The sequence below is a fragment of the Mus caroli genome, chromosome 2, assembly GCF_900094665.2.
Source record: "Mus caroli chromosome 2, CAROLI_EIJ_v1.1, whole genome shotgun sequence".
NCBI lineage: Eukaryota > Metazoa > Chordata > Mammalia > Rodentia > Muridae > Mus > Mus caroli.
This window is the reverse complement of record NC_034571.1, coordinates 34,593,713-34,600,882: the sequence shown is the minus strand read 5'-3', so window position 1 is coordinate 34,600,882 and position 7,170 is coordinate 34,593,713.

Genomic DNA, 7,170 nt, shown 5'->3' with positions numbered 1-7,170 from the left:
GGGGGGGGGGGGGTTGTTCTCCATGGCAAGATAAAGGCCAGGACACACTCTGGCAGGGTGATGGCTGTGAGGACGGGGGGGAGGGGGATGTTCTCCATGGCAAGATAAAGGCCAGGACACACTCTGGCAGGGTGATGGCTGTGAGGACAGGGGGAGGGTCCTCCATGGCAAGATAAAGGCCAGGAGAGCCTCATCAGTCTATTACATTGTCCTGCATGAAACAGAAACACCCAGCTGCCTTCTGTGCTCCATACCCAGCACAAGGTACCAAAGAGCTCTTGAGGCTTGAAAGAGGTGATCTGAAACAAAGGGCCCACAGCAGCAGGAGGTAATAGGCTGTCTTCACAGCCTCACAAGAGGGAGCAGATAGAAACAGACTCAGGAGAAGGGAGTATACTGGCTGCCTAGCGACAGTCACACCCTATAGCCACCTGCACCATGCCCCGCCATCCCTTTTGCTCAGAAGCACACAGGCCCAGGGAAGTTTAACCACGTGGCTAAGATGACACATGAGCAAGCTGGAGAATTAACTTTTGAATTCAGGTCTATCTGATACCAAAGTTACAACAGCTTCCTCCCTGTTCTTTCAGCAGTTTTGAGCACAAATGGAGTTTGTAACAAAGCTTAGGAACAAACAGCCTTTGGTTGAACCTTTCACTATTCAAAAACAAGCCAACCCAAGAAAGATTAACCCTATAAACTGCATACAGGCTCAACCTAATCAGGCTGAAAAGCAATGGTGTCCCAAGACCCCAGCCTATGATTTCTCTGAACATAGTCACTCATGAAGGTTTTGTCAAAAGAGAAACAGTTCTGGAAGTGAAGTGTGTGCCAGAAACTGAGGAAATGCCACACTATTAATCCCAGACTCCCAGCCCTCCTTTGTCTATAGCCAAGGCTCTGGAAAGCCCTACATGAAGGAACACCCCACTTAGCCCAGCCAGGATGCACCAAAACTACCTGTTTGTTGGGTTTACTTTTGTCATCTGTAAAAGTTCTGTTGAGTCAGCATTCCATGGGGTAAAATTAGGGGTAGTGCTCTCCCAAATATCTAAGTTGCTTCTTAAGTAATGGTGAGCTTTGAACTTTGAATGGTTGTGCTGTGACAGTCTAGGAAGAACGAATGGAGGGTGATAGCTTAGTGTTCTGTTCCAGCACTAAAGTCCTAAGTGATACAGATGTAGAGTGGGTGACTGAGGTCACATTCCAGAGCAGCTCAGTGAAGTGTGTGCTGGAATGATCCCATTTTACAGATGAGTAAACTGAAGCCCCAAACAATAAATAGTTTGCGTAAGGAGACCTAACTAGGGAGCACTCAGGAATTCATAGGAATAAATGTTGGGTGACTATTTGGAAGTATCTATGTTCTCTGAGCTCCTCTCCAGGCTGGAGATGAGCAAGGATATCTCTGTGTAACCAGCAGTAAAATCTAGCGCTCCAGGTTCCAACGGTGAAGCCAGAAACATCCAGAAGTGGTGACAGGGGAGGCTGCTGGGATTGGATGATCTGGCTGCAGAGAGTCCTTTCCAGGGTCCACTTTCCTCAGGCAGCTTGTGAGCAACAGGAACATCAACAAGGGGATAGATGCCTCCCTGGTCCCCACTGGCATCAGCCGAGGATGGTACCTGTAGCTGAGGAGTTTAGGAATGACAATGGCTAGCTCTAACAGGCTTCACTGAAGTCCAGACATACATGGAGGCTGTGTGCTGAAGCTGCAGCCCCTCCACTCCAGCAGCAGAGGCCAAACAAAGCCAGGAGCCTCCTCTCTGTTCGGCCCGGCCTTGGCCTGATGGCCCATCAGGAGTTTGGGTGCAATGACAATTAGCCTGCCAGCTCCTATGGCAAAAGTGCCCAACTGCCAGACCCAGGGCTCCTGGAGACTTTGTTCCCTTGGCAACAAGTCTCACCATGGAGACCACAGCCCCATCCTTGCCCTCCTTGCAAGCTCCCTCTCCACAAGCCTTCCCTGCTCTACACCCAGTCCTTAGAGCATGCAGGTACAGCAGAGTGCAGTATGAAAACAACAGGAGTCCAGTTCTGTGCACCCACTTTATGTCTGGCAAGGCTCTGTCATCATTTGGTTGAAAGGCACCAGACCGTGCCATGCTACTGTCTTCATTTTGGTTGAAAGCCAGGCAGGCACCAGACCAAAGTCTCAAAGCTGATCAGTGCAAGAGCTGAAACTTGCATCCAAAGCTTCAGGTCTGGGATCTGTGTTTGTTTTTTGGTTTTTGGTTTTTTTTAGTCCCTGTGGCCATGGGGCACAGTCTGATTTGAACTAGATAGCTGGGTAGACCCTCACACATAAACACCGCTCCTACTGGCAGCACAAACCATGGTTGCAACCCTTCGAGGTTCAGGCTGGGTCCAGCATCAATGGCAGAGTTGCACTATTTTAAGCCAGGACTGGAGAATCCCATGTGGCACAGGGAGGTTTGGCCTTCTTCCTGGAAGTCACCATGGCCTCCCTCCTCTCCCCCAGCAGTTTTCTGAGGCAGTTGCTTCCCTACAAACAGGAAGGAGGTCCTTAGGCTAAGACCTCCAGTCCCAGTTTCCTCCCCTCCCCCCAACCCCCACCCACCTCACGCCCCTGCCTCCTCCACTATGTGGAAGAGCCCACCAGATCCTGCTTCATGTATCTACTAGGGATGGCTTCCTAGGTGGGTGGAAGGGGGCCTAAATGTTCCAGTCACCCCATTGTTCCCAGGACAGACTCCCCTTTCCCTGGCCCTTTGGTCCTCTCGCCACAGTCTGACTCTTCCCATTGATGTTGGTCATTAGTCATAAGAGCAGAGATGTCCCCGAGATTTGGTCTAATTCAGAGACCCTGGAGAAAAAGCAAAGAAAAAATATATTAGAACATTGAAAGTAGCAAAGAGAAACAAGTTGGGGTAATCTGAGACAAAGATATGGGAATAAACAGATTCATCGAGGCAAAGAAGCAGAGAAAGCCCAGAGTGCAATGGGCTTGGGCCCAGTGGCAGCTCTGACTACCTCCCAAGCTCAGGCCTGGACTCAGAGCTGTGGGGGGCCCACCCGGCTGCAGAACTGGAGAGGAATGTGGGGAGCAAGGCTGGGTCACCTCTTGAGGGCCAAGCGTGTGCGCTTTGAGATAAACTGCCCCAGGAAGGGGCCACAGCTGCGCTCCAGGAGCGTGGCAGAGAGGCCCAGGCCCAAGGCTAGAGGTTCAGCCCTGCCAGACACCCAGCACCTGCCTCTGCCTGCAGGGGCTCTATCGGGCTTCATTCTAGAAGGTCCCGAGTCCCTTGGGCCCTGCCTTCCTTGGAAGTCATGCAGCTTCTAAGTGCATCTGTTGGAATAGCACCAAGAGGCATTTACCTGGCAGCTCCAGGGCTGGCTGCAGTCTTGGCTCAGGTTTGGAGGATGGGAAAGGGATGAACACTAAGGGGTTCTTGCAGAACAGGAGTGCTGGGAGGTTGGGATGCAGAGAGATAGTGAGGCAGTCAGTTCTGAATGAACCCAAAGTTGTCCCCATGTGATTCTGCACTGTGGTGTGTGTGTGTGTGTCCACACACTACCTCCAGTGTTGGAGTAGGGGTGCAGTAGTATTCTCATCTACGAGTTGGCAGACTCTACAGATTGCCTCCACAAGTCCCTGCCTCTCAGTCTTCAGAAGTAGCCACTAGATGTGCTCAGTCTTCCCCACCCCTCACCAGGTGGTCCAGCCTAGTGAGCCACTGGAGGAGGAAAAGCCAGCAGGTCTAATGAAGTCCCCCCCCCCCCGCCACCACCCTCCTCATGATGCAGCTGAGGCTTCCTCCACGGCCTTGACCCAGCACTGTGGACTTCTCTGACATTGGCATCGGATCTGAACATCTGGCAGCAGGCTGATAAGGGGTGCAGCGGAAACAGCCTCTGCTGCTGCCAGCAGGCCCGCCCCCCTACACTGCCCGGAATGGGGTCTCCACAGCTAGTTTCTTCTGCCTTCAGCTCCCTGGGCCCCTTGGCCTTTAGTCCATTTTCTGCCTCCATCTCTCTATCTCTCTCTCTCTCTCCCCTCCCCTCCTCTCCTTTCCTGCACAATTCTTTCTCTATTCCTCTTGAAGTCCCCCCATTCTTCTCCTCCACCGTCTGGGGGTCTTCCTTACCATTAGCAGGTCTCTGTCCCTCTCCCTCTCTCTCCCTAGATTCTTTTTCTAGCTGTTTCTCCCCACTGTCCCCCAATCACAACTGTCCCCCCTCCCCTTCCTCTCAGTGTCTAGGTCTCTGCTTCTTTTGTCCTTTTTTCTCCCTCCAGGAAACAAGCCTGGCACTTTGGGAAAGTCCCTCCTCAGGAGTGAGCCTGTATGCTTTGTTTGCCTTGGGGGGTTGGGGGGCAGTGCTGAATCAGGGCTGTGACTCTGTTTCCTTGCCATAGGTCTCCTAGCCTAGACCCCCAGCGTCGGAGCTGAGTTTACACAGGAACGCAGGCTGCCCAGGACACAGGCGATGGAGTGTAGTCTTTGCTTTCCTACTGCTAAGCTGTCCGTGCTTGGGTAACGTTAGAGAGATACCTCCTGACTCTGCTAGGCCCTGAACATTGCTCACAGCAGGTGAAATAAAGATATTCTACCCCATTCCCAGGATGGTAGCAAGGGTTTGAGACTAAACCTAGGTATGTAATGATTCACAGGAATATATAACGCTATTCCCATGTCCACAACCCCAGCTCCTTCCTGCTCTGTCTGGTCCAGTGGTGGAGCACCTCTATGAGTTGAGGCCAGCAGGCCAGAATAGGAGGCAGCCCTGAAGATGTGGGTATATCATATCCAAGGTTGGCTAGAAATAAAGAACACCCTGCCTAAGTGTTACTGACAGCTAACACCTAGAGGAGACAACACAAGAATTAGCAGAGCCTTAGACCTTCAGATATGCATTCAACAGTGCTGAGGACCCAGAGATAGAGCAAGTCTTCCAAAGAGGGTTCCCCTAGTGAGTCACACTTTCACAGAAGGGCAAGAAATGTCAACAGTGATGTTTCAATGTCAGACTCAACAAGGAAAAAGCCTCTAAGGACAGAGCAGCCAAGCTTTCAGCAGATAGTGTGTGTGTGTGTGTGTGTGTGTGTGTGTGTGTGTGTGTGTGACATTTACTGAGCATACATGGCATCCTAAGAGGACACTAGGTAAGTCACGTGTGCCATCACACCTCATACCCCTTTTATAAAGGAAGAACATGAGATGTAAACAGGCCACACAGCCAGAGATGGGCCAAGTTGGAATGGAACCCAGTCTCTGCCAGCAACTCTCAAATCTCAAGGACTTGTCAGGACATCACAGCTAAGCTAGCTGGCTATTTCCAAAGCACCATGGTGCTGAAAGATCCCACTTAACCTGTTTAAAAAGTCAGGTTCTAGCTGGGCAGTGGTGGCGCATGCCTTTAATCCCAGCACTTGGGAGGCAGAGGCAGGCAGATTTCTGAGTTTGAGGCCAGCCTGGTCTACAAAGTGAGTTCCAGGACAGTCAGGGCTACACAGAGAAACCCTGACTCAAAACAAACAAACAAACAAACAAAAACACCAAATATATAAAAAAGAAAAATATTTTCTAAAAAAAAAAAAAAAAAAAAGGCAGGCTTGGCATTTCTGAAGTCCTGAGTTTGAACCCCAGTAACACAACACACACACATACACACACACACACACACACACACACACCAGGAGATATAGAACTTACTTCATGAAGTCTCCCATCAAAAGGGGTGCAAAGAGTTAGGGTTTTGTGGTACTGTGTGTGCCACAGGGTAAAATGTCGTTTTCTGGTCCATTTCTTTACTAGACTCAGAGGATGAACAGTGTGGATTCCAAAGTGAGACCCTGTACATGACAGCCAGAGAATAGAGTCAGGCATGGCAGCTTACATCTGCAATTCCAGCACTCCAGGCTGATGCAGGAGAATTGCCACCAATCAGAGGCTAGTCTGGACTACAGAGTGGTAGCTTATCTCCAACAAAAAAAATTTAAATATCAGAAAAAAAATGTTTAAATGAAACAAAAATAATGAAGTGGGGGACTGAGAAATAATAAAAACAAAACAAAGGGGTTAAATGCTAGCTCTGTACAAGAAAACTATGACTTTCTAGGTTAAAGAGGCATGACCGAAGCCAGAGTGTTGAGGAAAACTGCATGCAATGATACAGATATAATTCAAACAAGCAAGGTTAACTTACTCAAATATTATGTCGAACAGTAGTAAAATCACTGTGGAACTCACTATTTTTTCTTATTTTTATTGAAGCCCCCCACCAGCCCTGCCTCTTGCATAACCCCTCCTTCCCCTCCCCCTCCCCCTCCCATTCTCCTCCAAGAAGGGGGACCTCTCTCCTCTGTACCAACCCAGCCTGGTACATCCTCTCCCACTGAGGCCATACAAGACAGTCAAGTTAGGGGAACAGTATCCACTGGCCAGCAGCAGAGTCAGGGACAGCACCTACTCCAGTTGGAGGACCTCATGAAGACCAAGCTGTACATCTGCTACATATGTGGGGAAGGCCTAGGTCCAGTCAATGCTTGCTCTTTGGTTGGTGGCTGAGTCTCTGAGAGCCCCAAGAGTCCAGGTTACTCGACTCTGTTGATCTTCCTATGGAGTTCCTATCCCCTTCAGAGCCCTCAATCCTCCCCCCCCCCCCCCCACAAGACTCCCTGGGCTCCCTCCAATGTTTGGCTGTAGGTCTATTTTGCATCTATTTCAGCCAGATACTGGGTGGAGCCTCTTAGGGGACAGTTACTCTAGGCTCCTGTCTGCAAGCATAACAGAGTATCATTAATAGGAACTCAGTATTTTTTTTTAACTTGAAGCAGGCTGCAATGGGGCATGCTTATAATCCCAGCCCTCACAAGGGAGTAGCTGGAAAGTCAGAGACCAGCCCAAGCTACATAATGAGACACTGTCTCAAAGCTGAACAACAAAAAACCCTAAGTGGTAACATGAGGAGAAGACACTCTGAACCCAAATCTAATTGGCTCAGTAATCCAGAAAAGGCCCTATCATCCAGCGCTACAGAAATGAGAAGCTTTGCCTGACTTGCCTGTCTCTTCAAGTGAAGTTGGGGTTCTCAGCAGGGGTCCCTACTTTGTGGACTCATGCCCCTGAACCACCCCTCAGAACAAATGGTTGCAAATTCTCTTGTGACAGAGGCTCCCTGGTCCTCATCACGCTGTCCCCTAATGCC